The following is a 14,790-nucleotide window of genomic DNA, read 5'->3' on the forward strand; positions in this document are numbered from 1 at the left end:
TTTCCTTCTACCTTGGCACCCTGCCGCCTGGCCTCTGTACATGGGCTCACTCCAGTGGGGGACTCTCTCTGGCCACATGACTATTGGGTCCTGCCAGGCAGTGCAGGTGTCACAGGCTCACCCTAGCACGGGTACTGGCACTGGCACTCGATGCCTTTCGCTCAGAGGTGGGCACACAGTGTTGGGCGGTGGGGTGCCCACAAAGGGTGCCGGGCTCCGAAGGATGTTCCGAAGGGAACAAAGCCCTCGCTCCAGCCCTTCAGTTTCAGGTAAACCCCGTTCCAGGCTCAGAAGAAACCACACTCCCCCCGCCCCAGCCCCCCCCCCTCCCGGCCCTGCCCACCAAGCTCTGTCTCTCTCACACACCCATGCACTCCATGAGACCGTTCAAGCGCCCAGGGGATATGGGGGTCCAGGACTCTTCCCCTTCCCCTTTCCCTTTCCCTCAGGTCCCCAGGTTTCAGAGAGCTGCACACCCCCGCCCCCCGCCTCCCCATGCAGGGTCCACTGACCATCCTGTCCGTGACCGGTTCCCTGTGCACATCAGGCTCTGGACATACCTTCTAGGGGACAGGCTGAGACCAAGGCACACTCTTCTGGTGTTCCCCATGGGCACCCCTGCCCCATCCCCTCCTGATGGCCCTAGCCCACCCATCGCCCCCTGCACACTCTCTGGCTTCTCCCCAGCACCTCTTTTGCCAGGCTTCACTTCCATCTGGGCGCCCAAGGTCCCAAGCTGCTAGGACCCACCAGACCAGTGGTCTCAGTAGGAGGGTGAGATTCCGTGCCCTTTGCAAGACAAGGGCAAAGGTCCCTTGGCTGCCGGCCTTTGAGCCATGAGCTCCCCCTCACCGTGGGCTTCTTGGCGGGCATGGGGGCAATCTCCCTTTACTCTCACTCCTTCTCACTCAGCCTCAGCTCACCCCTGGCAGGACAAGGGCAACACGGGCTTTTGCCACCTTCCAGAGGTAAGGAGCAGAACCTGGGCTGTGCTGGCTCAGGCAGCAGGACCACAGAGACCTCCAGCATCTCCATTCATATGTGTCAAGGTTCAGGAAACGGAAACGTGAGGCTGGTGGCATGTGGACAGGAGGGGCACACCCTCTTCTTAAGCCTAAAGGGCAAACAGAGCACATGCCATGGCCACCTAACCAAGCTGGCATGAACATTTTCCTCCTTCATCCGACTACACGTTCCTACACAAACAGGCAGAGAGAGACGGGAACCGGGACAGGCGTCAGATTGGGGGACAAAGACAGCAACTGAGTGATGGGCTGGGGTGGAGGAGTGTGGGGGGAGGGGGGTAGAAAATGACTGTGGCGGTGGGGGGGGGGCGATGGACAAGACTGACAGAAGAAAGGAGAGGTGGCAGGGGCTGGTGGGAATTTAAGGAGATGAAAGAGTGACAGAGCGGGGCAGACTGGAGATTGGGGCACCTGACTCGAGGTCCCCACCCCCCACCCCCCCATGGAGCAGAGAGGGAGGGCCGTGGGTTCTCAGGCCGGGTGGCATGGTGATTCTTTAGCACGCACATGGGCGCCGGTGACTCTCAGGGGCCAAGTCCCGGGTGCAGGAGGTGGGAAGGGCTGAGTGGCAGGGAAGCCTGCCTGCCCGGGTGTCGGTGTCGTCAGAGGCCCAGGCGCTGAGGCGCCGTGGGAGTGCCTTGTGGTTAAAAGTGCAGGATCCCGGGTGCGTGCCAGGGACGGCGGGAGGCAGCGGGGCACGGGGGTCCGGCTTGGGGAGACACGGGTGGTGGGTGGCTTCTGGCAGCATCTGGAAGCATGGGTGGGGACCGCGTTTTTCCACCTCGCGCAGCCGGGGAAGGATGGGCCGGCCGGTGGCGTTCGCTGGCGGCAGCCGGCAGGGCAGCCCAGGCGGCGGGAGGTGAGTGGTGCCCAGAGGCTTCTCCCGCTCTGGGCCCAGAAGGTGGGGCTGCGGCCGGGCCGGCTTGAGGTGAGGCGGGCCTGGGCGCGTGCGTGCGCGCAAAAGCGTGGGGCACGTCCTTCGAGCCGGAATCGAACCAGCGACCTAAGGATGTCCACAGCTGTCTGTCCAGTCTACAGTCCTCCGCTCTACCAGCTGAGCTATCGAAGGGTGCACACTGGCAGGGCTGGGTCCTCTGGCTTTGTGCAAACGGGGGAGGCCAGCTCGCGGGGAGGCTCCAGGCCCGAGGGAGCGAGGTCCCGTCTCTCTGTCTCCCTTTGCTTGGAGGTAGCCCTGCCCCGCCCCGCCCCGCCCCGCCCTGCCCTGCCCAGACCGGCTCAGTCCAGGCCCGCAGGGCCCAGCACACCCCTTGCGGCGTGGGAGCCGCCCGTGTCCAGAGGGTCTGCCTGGCACGCCCTGGAACGCGGCGGGACCCGGCTCCGCGGAGTCCTCCAAGATGCCCACAGCAGGGCGCAGGGCTCTGGCGTCCTTAGGCTCCTGGCCTCCTGCCCCTCCGCGACCCCCGCTACCTCCCCCTTTCTGCCGGGCAGAGTCCAGGAGCGTGGCGCCTAGGCGGCGTGGGAGGTGCAGGACCCCGAGACCCGGTGGGGACTGGCACACAGGAAGGTTGCGTCCGGCGGGCGGGCGGGGCGGAAAGCAAGAGAAGCAGATGGGGCAGCGGCAGGCGGATGGCCACCTAGCGCGCAGCCCGAGCCGCTCGCCAGGGTCCGCTGGGAGCCCCGACCGGTCCCTAGCAGCCTGGCCCCTAGGACCCCAGTGCCGGTGCCTGGTCCCCGCGGTGTCCCGTGCCCATGCCCTGCGGCCACGACCCGCTGCACACCACGCTCGCCAGCGCTCCATGCTTGGCGCGGTCAGAACCTCCCGCACAGTGCCACGTGTGGCGGAGACGACACAGCGTTAGGGGAAGGGGCCTCTGGCCCGCTCCGCCGCCACCGGCCCTGACACAGCACCAGGGATAGAGGACCCAGGGAGGCAGCCCGGCCGCGCCCCAGCACCCCCGCACCGCCCAGCGGGCCCAGGCTCCCTGCCTCTCCTCGCCAACCTCCTCCACCAGGTCCTGTGCGCTTCCCCAAAGGGCCAAAGGGACAGAACGTAGGCGTCGGGGGAGGGGTGGGGCTCCTGACCCTGGAACCCAGACTTTCCCCATCCCGATGGGATCCCAATAAATTGCAGGCCCCGTCCGCACCCCAAAGGGCCTCCCTCTCCCATCCGCCCAGCCTAGATCCCAGGGAGGCCCAGGCCTTGGCACCTCCCCGGGGAACTCACTACCCCGAGTGTGGCCATGCCCCTGGCAGGCGGGGCCTGCCTGCGCCTCCAGCCTCCAAGGTCCCTTCGCCCTGGGAGAAACCCCAACCCTGCACTGCCAGCCCCACACCAAACCCCCACCCACCCTGAGAAGGGAGGAGCCCGGCTCCAGGGACTTCCCAAAACCCAGTGCCTCTCAGCTGCCCAGCCAGCCACAGAGGGGGGCGGGGCAGCAAGAGCAGCCTCCAGGGACCACCCCGCTCTACCCTCCAGCAACAAAGCCAGATGTCGGGACCCAGTGGCCAGGTGAGGGGTGATTCCCAGAAGGCCTTTCCTTCTACCTTGGCACCCTGCCGCCTGGCCTCTGTACATGGGCTCACTCCAGTGGGGGACTCTCTCTGGCCACATGACTATTGGGTCCTGCCAGGCAGTGCAGGTGTCACAGGCTCACCCTAGCACGGGTACTGGCACTGGCACTCGATGCCTTTCGCTCAGAGGTGGGCACACAGTGTTGGGCGGTGGGGTGCCCACAAAGGGTGCCGGGCTCCGAAGGATGTTCCGAAGGGAACAAAGCCCTCGCTCCAGCCCTTCAGTTTCAGGTAAACCCCGTTCCAGGCTCAGAAGAAACCACACTCCCCCCGCCCCAGCCCCCCCCCCTCCCGGCCCTGCCCACCAAGCTCTGTCTCTCTCACACACCCATGCACTCCATGAGACCGTTCAAGCGCCCAGGGGATATGGGGGTCCAGGACTCTTCCCCTTCCCCTTTCCCTTTCCCTCAGGTCCCCAGGTTTCAGAGAGCTGCACACCCCCCGCCCCCCGCCTCCCCATGCAGGGTCCACTGACCATCCTGTCCGTGACCGGTTCCCTGTGCACATCAGGCTCTGGACATACCTTCTAGGGGACAGGCTGAGACCAAGGCACACTCTTCTGGTGTTCCCCATGGGCACCCCTGCCCCATCCCCTCCTGATGGCCCTAGCCCACCCATCGCCCCCTGCACACTCTCTGGCTTCTCCCCAGCACCTCTTTTGCCAGGCTTCACTTCCATCTGGGCGCCCAAGGTCCCAAGCTGCTAGGACCCACCAGACCAGTGGTCTCAGTAGGAGGGTGAGATTCCGTGCCCTTTGCAAGACAAGGGTAAAGGTCCCTTGGCTGCCGGCCTTTGAGCCATGAGCTCCCCCTCACCGTGGGCTTCTTGGCGGGCATGGGGGACAATCTCCCTTTACTCTCACTCCTTCTCACTCAGCCTCAGCTCACCCCTGGCAGGACAAGGGCAACACGGGCTTTTGCCACCTTCCAGAGGTGAGGAGCAGAACCTGGGCTGTGCTGGCTCAGGCAGCAGGACCACAGAGACCTCCAGCATCTCCATTCATATGTGTCAAGGTTCAGGAAACGGAAACGTGAGGCTGGTGGCATGTGGACAGGAGGGGCACACCCTCTTCTTAAGCCTAAAGGGCAAACAGAGCACATGCCATGGCCACCTAACCAAGCTGGCATGAACATTTTCCTCCTTCATCCGACTACACGTTCCTACACAAACAGGCAGAGAGAGACGGGAACCGGGACAGGCGTCAGATTGGGGGACAAAGACAGCAACTGAGTGATGGGCTGGGGTGGAGGAGTGTGGGGGGAGGGGGGTAGAAAATGACTGTGGCGGTGGGGGGGGGGGCGATGGACAAGACTGACAGAAGAAAGGAGAGGTGGCAGGGGCTGGTGGGAATTTAAGGAGATGAAAGAGTGACAGAGCGGGGCAGACTGGAGATTGGGGCACCTGACTCGAGGTCCCCACCCCCCACCCCCCCATGGAGCAGAGAGGGAGGGCCGTGGGTTCTCAGGCCGGGTGGCATGGTGATTCTTTAGCACGCACATGGGCGCCGGTGACTCTCAGGGGCCAAGTCCCGGGTGCAGGAGGTGGGAAGGGCTGAGTGGCAGGGAAGCCTGCCTGCCCGGGTGTCGGTGTCGTCAGAGGCCCAGGCGCTGAGGCGCCGTGGGAGTGCCTTGTGGTTAAAAGTGCAGGATCCCGGGTGCGTGCCAGGGACGGCGGGAGGCAGCGGGGCACGGGGGTCCGGCTTGGGGAGACACGGGTGGTGGGTGGCTTCTGGCAGCATCTGGAAGCATGGGTGGGGACCGCGTTTTTCCACCTCGCGCAGCCGGGGAAGGATGGGCCGGCCGGTGGCGTTCGCTGGCGGCAGCCGGCAGGGCAGCCCAGGCGGCGGGAGGTGAGTGGTGCCCAGAGGCTTCTCCCGCTCTGGGCCCAGAAGGTGGGGCTGCGGCCGGGCCGGCTTGAGGTGAGGCGGGCCTGGGCGCGTGCGTGCGCGCAAAAGCGTGGGGCACGTCCTTCGAGCCGGAATCGAACCAGCGACCTAAGGATGTCCACAGCTGTCTGTCCAGTCTACAGTCCTCCGCTCTATCAGCTGAGCTATCGAAGGGTGCACACTGGCAGGGCTGGGTCCTCTGGCTTTGTGCAAACGGGGGAGGCCAGCTCGCGGGGAGGCTCCAGGCCCGAGGGAGCGAGGTCCCGTCTCTCTGTCTCCCTTTGCTTGGAGGTAGCCCTGCCCCGCCCCGCCCCGCCCCGCCCTGCCCTGCCCAGACCGGCTCAGTCCAGGCCCGCAGGGCCCAGCACACCCCTTGCGGCGTGGGAGCCGCCCGTGTCCAGAGGGTCTGCCTGGCACGCCCTGGAACGCGGCGGGACCCGGCTCCGCGGAGTCCTCCAAGATGCCCACAGCAGGGCGCAGGGCTCTGGCGTCCTTAGGCTCCTGGCCTCCTGCCCCTCCGCGACCCCCGCTACCTCCCCCTTTCTGCCGGGCAGAGTCCAGGAGCGTGGCGCCTAGGCGGCGTGGGAGGTGCAGGACCCAGAGACCCGGTGGGGACTGGCACACAGGAAGGTTGCGTCCGGCGGGCGGGCGGGGCGGAAAGCAAGAGAAGCAGATGGGGCAGCGGCAGGCGGATGGCCACCTAGCGCGCAGCCCGAGCCGCTCGCCAGGGTCCGCTGGGAGCCCCGACCGGTCCCTAGCAGCCTGGCCCCTAGGACCCCAGTGCCGGTGCCTGGTCCCCGCGGTGTCCCGTGCCCATGCCCTGCGGCCACGACCCGCTGCACACCACGCTCGCCAGCGCTCCATGCTTGGCGCGGTCAGAACCTCCCGCACAGTGCCACGTGTGGCGGAGACGACACAGCGTTAGGGGAAGGGGCCTCTGGCCCGCTCCGCCGCCACCGGCCCTGACACAGCACCAGGGATAGAGGACCCAGGGAGGCAGCCCGGCCGCGCCCCAGCACCCCCGCACCGCCCAGCGGGCCCAGGCTCCCTGCCTCTCCTTGCCAACCTCCTCCACCAGGTCCTGTGCGCTTCCCCAAAGGGCCAAAGGGACAGAACGTAGGCGTCGGGGGAGGGGTGGGGCTCCTGACCCTGGAACCCAGACTTTCCCCATCCCGATGGGATCCCAATAAATTGCAGGCCCCGTCCGCACCCCAAAGGGCCTCCCTCTCCCATCCGCCCAGCCTAGATCCCAGGGAGGCCCAGGCCTTGGCACCTCCCCGGGGAACATCACTACCCCGAGTGTGGCCATGCCCCTGGCAGGCGGGGCCTGCCTGCGCCTCCAGCCTCCAAGGTCCCTTCGCCCTGGGAGAAACCCCAACCCTGCACTGCCAGCCCCACACCAAACCCCACCCACCCTGAGAAGGGAGGAGCCCGGCTCCAGGGACTTCCCAAAACCCAGTGCCTCTCAGCTGCCCAGCCAGCCACAGAGGGGGGCGGGGCAGCAAGAGCAGCCTCCAGGGACCACCCCGCTCTACCCTCCAGCAACAAAGCCAGATGTCGGGACCCAGTGGCCAGGTGAGGGGTGATTCCCAGAAGGCCTTTCCTTCTACCTTGGCACCCTGCCGCCTGGCCTCTGTACATGGGCTCACTCCAGTGGGGGACTCTCTCTGGCCACATGACTATTGGGTCCTGCCAGGCAGTGCAGGTGTCACAGGCTCACCCTAGCACGGGTACTGGCACTGGCACTCGATGCCTTTCGCTCAGAGGTGGGCACACAGTGTTGGGCGGTGGGGTGCCCACAAAGGGTGCCGGGCTCCGAAGGATGTTCCGAAGGGAACAAAGCCCTCGCTCCAGCCCTTCAGTTTCAGGTAAACCCCGTTCCAGGCTCAGAAGAAACCACACTCCCCCCGCCCCAGCCCCCCCCCTCCCGGCCCTGCCCACCAAGCTCTGTCTCTCTCACACACCCATGCACTCCATGAGACCGTTCAAGCGCCCAGGGGATATGGGGGTCCAGGACTCTTCCCCTTCCCCTTTCCCTTTCCCTCAGGTCCCCAGGTTTCAGAGAGCTGCACACCCCCGCCCCCCGCCTCCCCATGCAGGGTCCACTGACCATCCTGTCCGTGACCGGTTCCCTGTGCACATCAGGCTCTGGACATACCTTCTAGGGGACAGGCTGAGACCAAGGCACACTCTTCTGGTGTTCCCCATGGGCACCCCTGCCCCATCCCCTCCTGATGGCCCTAGCCCACCCATCGCCCCCTGCACACTCTCTGGCTTCTCCCCAGCACCTCTTTTGCCAGGCTTCACTTCCATCTGGGCGCCCAAGGTCCCAAGCTGCTAGGACCCACCAGACCAGTGGTCTCAGTAGGAGGGTGAGATTCCGTGCCCTTTGCAAGACAAGGGTAAAGGTCCCTTGGCTGCCGGCCTTTGAGCCATGAGCTCCCCCTCACCGTGGGCTTCTTGGCGGGCATGGGGGACAATCTCCCTTTACTCTCACTCCTTCTCACTCAGCCTCAGCTCACCCCTGGCAGGACAAGGGCAACACGGGCTTTTGCCACCTTCCAGAGGTGAGGAGCAGAACCTGGGCTGTGCTGGCTCAGGCAGCAGGACCACAGAGACCTCCAGCATCTCCATTCATATGTGTCAAGGTTCAGGAAACGGAAACGTGAGGCTGGTGGCATGTGGACAGGAGGGGCACACCCTCTTCTTAAGCCTAAAGGGCAAACAGAGCACATGCCATGGCCACCTAACCAAGCTGGCATGAACATTTTCCTCCTTCATCCGACTACACGTTCCTACACAAACAGGCAGAGAGAGACGGGAACCGGGACAGGCGTCAGATTGGGGGACAAAGACAGCAACTGAGTGATGGGCTGGGGTGGAGGAGTGTGGGGGGAGGGGGGTAGAAAATGACTGTGGCGGTGGGGGGGGGGCGATGGACAAGACTGACAGAAGAAAGGAGAGGTGGCAGGGGCTGGTGGGAATTTAAGGAGATGAAAGAGTGACAGAGCGGGGCAGACTGGAGATTGGGGCACCTGACTCGAGGTCCCCACCCCCCACCCCCCCATGGAGCAGAGAGGGAGGGCCGTGGGTTCTCAGGCCGGGTGGCATGGTGATTCTTTAGCACGCACATGGGCGCCGGTGACTCTCAGGGGCCAAGTCCCGGGTGCAGGAGGTGGGAAGGGCTGAGTGGCAGGGAAGCCTGCCTGCCCGGGTGTCGGTGTCGTCAGAGGCCCAGGCGCTGAGGCGCCGTGGGAGTGCCTTGTGGTTAAAAGTGCAGGATCCCGGGTGCGTGCCAGGGACGGCGGGAGGCAGCGGGGCACGGGGGTCCGGCTTGGGGAGACACGGGTGGTGGGTGGCTTCTGGCAGCATCTGGAAGCATGGGTGGGGACCGCGTTTTTCCACCTCGCGCAGCCGGGGAAGGATGGGCCGGCCGGTGGCGTTCGCTGGCGGCAGCCGGCAGGGCAGCCCAGGCGGCGGGAGGTGAGTGGTGCCCAGAGGCTTCTCCCGCTCTGGGCCCAGAAGGTGGGGCTGCGGCCGGGCCGGCTTGAGGTGAGGCGGGCCTGGGCGCGTGCGTGCGCGCAAAAGCGTGGGGCACGTCCTTCGAGCCGGAATCGAACCAGCGACCTAAGGATGTCCACAGCTGTCTGTCCAGTCTACAGTCCTCCGCTCTACCAGCTGAGCTATCGAAGGGTGCACACTGGCAGGGCTGGGTCCTCTGGCTTTGTGCAAACGGGGGAGGCCAGCTCGCGGGGAGGCTCCAGGCCCGAGGGAGCGAGGTCCCGTCTGTCTGTCTCCCTTTGCTTGGAGGTAGCCCTGCCCCGCCCCGCCCCGCCCCGCCCTGCCCTGCCCAGACCGGCTCAGTCCAGGCCCGCAGGGCCCAGCACACCCCTTGCGGCGTGGGAGCCGCCCGTGTCCAGAGGGTCTGCCTGGCACGCCCTGGAACGCGGCGGGACCCGGCTCCGCGGAGTCCTCCAAGATGCCCACAGCAGGGCGCAGGGCTCTGGCGTCCTTAGGCTCCTGGCCTCCTGCCCCTCCGCGACCCCCGCTACCTCCCCCTTTCTGCCGGGCAGAGTCCAGGAGCGTGGCGCCTAGGCGGCGTGGGAGGTGCAGGACCCCGAGACCCGGTGGGGACTGGCACACAGGAAGGTTGCGTCCGGCGGGCGGGCGGGGCGGAAAGCAAGAGAAGCAGATGGGGCAGCGGCAGGCGGATGGCCACCTAGCGCGCAGCCCGAGCCGCTCGCCAGGGTCCGCTGGGAGCCCCGACCGGTCCCTAGCAGCCTGGCCCCTAGGACCCCAGTGCCGGTGCCTGGTCCCCGCGGTGTCCCGTGCCCATGCCCTGCGGCCACGACCCGCTGCACACCACGCTCGCCAGCGCTCCATGCTTGGCGCGGTCAGAACCTCCCGCACAGTGCCACGTGTGGCGGAGACGACACAGCGTTAGGGGAAGGGGCCTCTGGCCCGCTCCGCCGCCACCGGCCCTGACACAGCACCAGGGATAGAGGACCCAGGGAGGCAGCCCGGCCGCGCCCCAGCACCCCCGCACCGCCCAGCGGGCCCAGGCTCCCTGCCTCTCCTCGCCAACCTCCTCCACCAGGTCCTGTGCGCTTCCCCAAAGGGCCAAAGGGACAGAACGTAGGCGTCGGGGAGGGGTGGGGCTCCTGACCCTGGAACCCAGACTTTTCCCCATCCCGATGGGATCCCAATAAATTGCAGGCCCCGTCCGCACCCCAAAGGGCCTCCCTCTCCCATCCGCCCAGCCTAGATCCCAGGGAGGCCCAGGCCTTGGCACCTCCCCGGGGAACATCACTACCCCGAGTGTGGCCATGCCCCTGGCAGGCGGGGCCTGCCTGCGCCTCCAGCCTCCAAGGTCCCTTCGCCCTGGGAGAAACCCCAACCCTGCACTGCCAGCCCCACACCAAACCCCCACCCACCCTGAGAAGGGAGGAGCCCGGCTCCAGGGACTTCCCAAAACCCAGTGCCTCTCAGCTGCCCAGCCAGCCACAGAGGGGGGCGGGGCAGCAAGAGCAGCCTCCAGGGACCACCCGCTCTACCCTCCAGCAACAAAGCCAGATGTCGGGACCCAGTGGCCAGGTGAGGGGTGATTCCCAGAAGGCCTTTCCTTCTACCTTGGCACCCTGCCGCCTGGCCTCTGTACATGGGCTCACTCCAGTGGGGGACTCTCTCTGGCCACATGACTATTGGGTCCTGCCAGGCAGTGCAGGTGTCACAGGCTCACCCTAGCACGGGTACTGGCACTGGCACTCGATGCCTTTCGCTCAGAGGTGGGCACACAGTGTTGGGCGGTGGGGTGCCCACAAAGGGTGCCGGGCTCCGAAGGATGTTCCGAAGGGAACAAAGCCCTCGCTCCAGCCCTTCAGTTTCAGGTAAACCCCGTTCCAGGCTCAGAAGAAACCACACTCCCCCCGCCCCAGCCCCCCCCCTCCCGGCCCTGCCCACCAAGCTCTGTCTCTCTCACACACCCATGCACTCCATGAGACCGTTCAAGCGCCCAGGGGATATGGGGGTCCAGGACTCTTCCCCTTCCCCTTTCCCTTTCCCTCAGGTCCCCAGGTTTCAGAGAGCTGCACACCCCCGCCCCCCGCCTCCCCATGCAGGGTCCACTGACCATCCTGTCCGTGACTGGTTCCCTGTGCACATCAGGCTCTGGACATACCTTCTAGGGGACAGGCTGAGACCAAGGCACACTCTTCTGGTGTTCCCCATGGGCACCCCTGCCCCATCCCCTCCTGATGGCCCTAGCCCACCCATCGCCCCCTGCACACTCTCTGGCTTCTCCCCAGCACCTCTTTTGCCAGGCTTCACTTCCATCTGGGCGCCCAAGGTCCCAAGCTGCTAGGACCCACCAGACCAGTGGTCTCAGTAGGAGGGTGAGATTCCGTGCCCTTTGCAAGACAAGGGCAAAGGTCCCTTGGCTGCCGGCCTTTGAGCCATGAGCTCCCCCTCACCGTGGGCTTCTTGGCGGGCATGGGGGACAATCTCCCTTTACTCTCACTCCTTCTCACTCAGCCTCAGCTCACCCCTGGCAGGACAAGGGCAACACGGGCTTTTGCCACCTTCCAGAGGTGAGGAGCAGAACCTGGGCTGTGCTGGCTCAGGCAGCAGGACCACAGAGACCTCCAGCATCTCCATTCATATGTGTCAAGGTTCAGGAAACGGAAACGTGAGGCTGGTGGCATGTGGACAGGAGGGGCACACCCTCTTCTTAAGCCTAAAGGGCAAACAGAGCACATGCCATGGCCACCTAACCAAGCTGGCATGAACATTTTCCTCCTTCATCCGACTACACGTTCCTACACAAACAGGCAGAGAGAGACGGGAACCGGGACAGGCGTCAGATTGGGGGACAAAGACAGCAACTGAGTGATGGGCTGGGGTGGAGGAGTGTGGGGGGAGGGGGGTAGAAAATGACTGTGGCGGTGGGGGGGGGGCGATGGACAAGACTGACAGAAGAAAGGAGAGGTGGCAGGGGCTGGTGGGAATTTAAGGAGATGAAAGAGTGACAGAGCGGGGCAGACTGGAGATTGGGGCACCTGACTCGAGGTCCCCCACCCCCACCCCCCCATGGAGCAGAGAGGGAGGGCCGTGGGTTCTCAGGCCGGGTGGCATGGTGATTCTTTAGCACGCACATGGGCGCCGGTGACTCTCAGGGGCCAAGTCCCGGGTGCAGGAGGTGGGAAGGGCTGAGTGGCAGGGAAGCCTGCCTGCCCGGGTGTCGGTGTCGTCAGAGGCCCAGGCGCTGAGGCGCCGTGGGAGTGCCTTGTGGTTAAAAGTGCAGGATCCCGGGTGCGTGCCAGGGACGGCGGGAGGCAGCGGGGCACGGGGGTCCGGCTTGGGGAGACACGGGTGGTGGGTGGCTTCTGGCAGCATCTGGAAGCATGGGTGGGGACCGCGTTTTTTCCACCTCGCGCAGCCGGGGAAGGATGGGCCGGCCGGTGGCGTTCGCTGGCGGCAGCCGGCAGGGCAGCCCAGGCGGCGGGAGGTGAGTGGTGCCCAGAGGCTTCTCCCGCTCTGGGCCCAGAAGGTGGGGCTGCGGCCGGGCCGGCTTGAGGTGAGGCGGGCCTGGGCGCGTGCGTGCGCGCAAAAGCGTGGGGCACGTCCTTCGAGCCGGAATCGAACCAGCGACCTAAGGATGTCCACAGCTGTCTGTCCAGTCTACAGTCCTCCGCTCTACCAGCTGAGCTATCGAAGGGTGCACACTGGCAGGGCTGGGTCCTCTGGCTTTGTGCAAACGGGGGAGGCCAGCTCGCGGGGAGGCTCCAGGCCCGAGGGAGCGAGGTCCCGTCTCTCTGTCTCCCTTTGCTTGGAGGTAGCCCTGCCCCGCCCCGCCCCGCCCCGCCCTGCCCTGCCCAGACCGGCTCAGTCCAGGCCCGCAGGGCCCAGCACACCCCTTGCGGCGTGGGAGCCGCCCGTGTCCAGAGGGTCTGCCTGGCACGCCCTGGAACGCGGCGGGACCCGGCTCCGCGGAGTCCTCCAAGATGCCCACAGCAGGGCGCAGGGCTCTGGCGTCCTTAGGCTCCTGGCCTCCTGCCCCTCCGCGACCCCCGCTACCTCCCCCTTTCTGCCGGGCAGAGTCCAGGAGCGTGGCGCCTAGGCGGCGTGGGAGGTGCAGGACCCCGAGACCCGGTGGGGACTGGCACACAGGAAGGTTGCGTCCGGCGGGCGGGCGGGGCGGAAAGCAAGAGAAGCAGATGGGGCAGCGGCAGGCGGATGGCCACCTAGCGCGCAGCCCGAGCCGCTCGCCAGGGTCCGCTGGGAGCCCCGACCGGTCCCTAGCAGCCTGGCCCCTAGGACCCCAGTGCCGGTGCCTGGTCCCCGCGGTGTCCCGTGCCCATGCCCTGCGGCCACGACCCGCTGCACACCACGCTCGCCAGCGCTCCATGCTTGGCGCGGTCAGAACCTCCCGCACAGTGCCACGTGTGGCGGAGACGACACAGCGTTAGGGGAAGGGGCCTCTGGCCCGCTCCGCCGCCACCGGCCCTGACACAGCACCAGGGATAGAGGACCCAGGGAGGCAGCCCGGCCGCGCCCCAGCACCCCCGCACCGCCCAGCGGGCCCAGGCTCCCTGCCTCTCCTCGCCAACCTCCTCCACCAGGTCCTGTGCGCTTCCCCAAAGGGCCAAAGGGACAGAACGTAGGCGTCGGGGGAGGGGTGGGGCTCCTGACCCTGGAACCCAGACTTTCCCCATCCCGATGGGATCCCAATAAATTGCAGGCCCCGTCCGCACCCCAAAGGGCCTCCCTCTCCCATCCGCCCAGCCTAGATCCCAGGGAGGCCCAGGCCTTGGCACCTCCCCGGGGAACATCACTACCCCGAGTGTGGCCATGCCCCTGGCAGGCGGGGCCTGCCTGCGCCTCCAGCCTCCAAGGTCCCTTCGCCCTGGGAGAAACCCCAACCCTGCACTGCCAGCCCCACACCAAACCCCCACCCACCCTGAGAAGGGAGGAGCCCGGCTCCAGGGACTTCCCAAAACCCAGTGCCTCTCAGCTGCCCAGCCAGCCACAGAGGGGGGCGGGGCAGCAAGAGCAGCCTCCAGGGACCACCCCGCTCTACCCTCCAGCAACAAAGCCAGATGTCGGGACCCAGTGGCCAGGTGAGGGGTGATTCCCAGAAGGCCTTTCCTTCTACCTTGGCACCCTGCCGCCTGGCCTCTGTACATGGGCTCACTCCAGTGGGGGACTCTCTCTGGCCACATGACTATTGGGTCCTGCCAGGCAGTGCAGGTGTCACAGGCTCACCCTAGCACGGGTACTGGCACTGGCACTCGATGCCTTTCGCTCAGAGGTGGGCACACAGTGTTGGGCGGTGGGGTGCCCACAAAGGGTGCCGGGCTCCGAAGGATGTTCCGAAGGGAACAAAGCCCTCGCTCCAGCCCTTCAGTTTCAGGTAAACCCCGTTCCAGGCTCAGAAGAAACCACACTCCCCCCGCCCCAGCCCCCCCCCCTCCCGGCCCTGCCCACCAAGCTCTGTCTCTCTCACACACCCATGCACTCCATGAGACCGTTCAAGCGCCCAGGGGATATGGGGGTCCAGGACTCTTCCCCTTCCCCTTTCCCTTTCCCTCAGGTCCCCAGGTTTCAGAGAGCTGCACACCCCCGCCCCCCGCCTCCCCATGCAGGGTCCACTGACCATCCTGTCCGTGACCGGTTCCCTGTGCACATCAGGCTCTGGACATACCTTCTAGGGGACAGGCTGAGACCAAGGCACACTCTTCTGGTGTTCCCCATGGGCACCCCTGCCCCATCCCCTCCTGATGGCCCTAGCCCACCCATCGCCCCCTGCACACTCTCTGGCTTCTCCCCAGCACCTCTTTTGCCAGGCTTCAC

At 66.2% G+C, this 14,790-nt stretch overlaps 4 non-coding genes across 4 annotated transcripts; all 4 read right to left on the reverse strand.

The window, feature by feature from the left end:
- Nucleotides 1-2,000: 2,000 nt before the first annotated feature.
- Nucleotides 2,001-2,094, reverse strand: Trnay-gua (transfer RNA tyrosine (anticodon GUA)). The gene is made up of 2 exons: nucleotides 2,058-2,094; nucleotides 2,001-2,036 (listed from the first exon to the last, which is right to left on the reverse strand). It is a non-coding gene; the product is annotated as a tRNA-Tyr (tRNA).
- A 3,428-nt stretch (nucleotides 2,095-5,522) lies between these two features.
- On the reverse strand, nucleotides 5,523-5,616 carry Trnay-gua (transfer RNA tyrosine (anticodon GUA)). The gene is made up of 2 exons: nucleotides 5,580-5,616; nucleotides 5,523-5,558 (listed from the first exon to the last, which is right to left on the reverse strand). It is a non-coding gene; the product is annotated as a tRNA-Tyr (tRNA).
- A 3,425-nt stretch (nucleotides 5,617-9,041) lies between these two features.
- Nucleotides 9,042-9,135, reverse strand: Trnay-gua (transfer RNA tyrosine (anticodon GUA)). Its single transcript has 2 exons — nucleotides 9,099-9,135; nucleotides 9,042-9,077 (listed from the first exon to the last, which is right to left on the reverse strand). It is a non-coding gene; the product is annotated as a tRNA-Tyr (tRNA).
- Nucleotides 9,136-12,561: 3,426 nt separating this feature from the next.
- On the reverse strand, nucleotides 12,562-12,655 carry Trnay-gua (transfer RNA tyrosine (anticodon GUA)). The gene is made up of 2 exons: nucleotides 12,619-12,655; nucleotides 12,562-12,597 (listed from the first exon to the last, which is right to left on the reverse strand). It is a non-coding gene; the product is annotated as a tRNA-Tyr (tRNA).
- Between the last annotated feature and the right edge of the window lie 2,135 nt (nucleotides 12,656-14,790).

Source organism: Sciurus carolinensis, chromosome 2 (assembly GCF_902686445.1).
Source record: "Sciurus carolinensis chromosome 2, mSciCar1.2, whole genome shotgun sequence".
Classification (NCBI taxonomy): domain Eukaryota; kingdom Metazoa; phylum Chordata; class Mammalia; order Rodentia; family Sciuridae; genus Sciurus; species Sciurus carolinensis.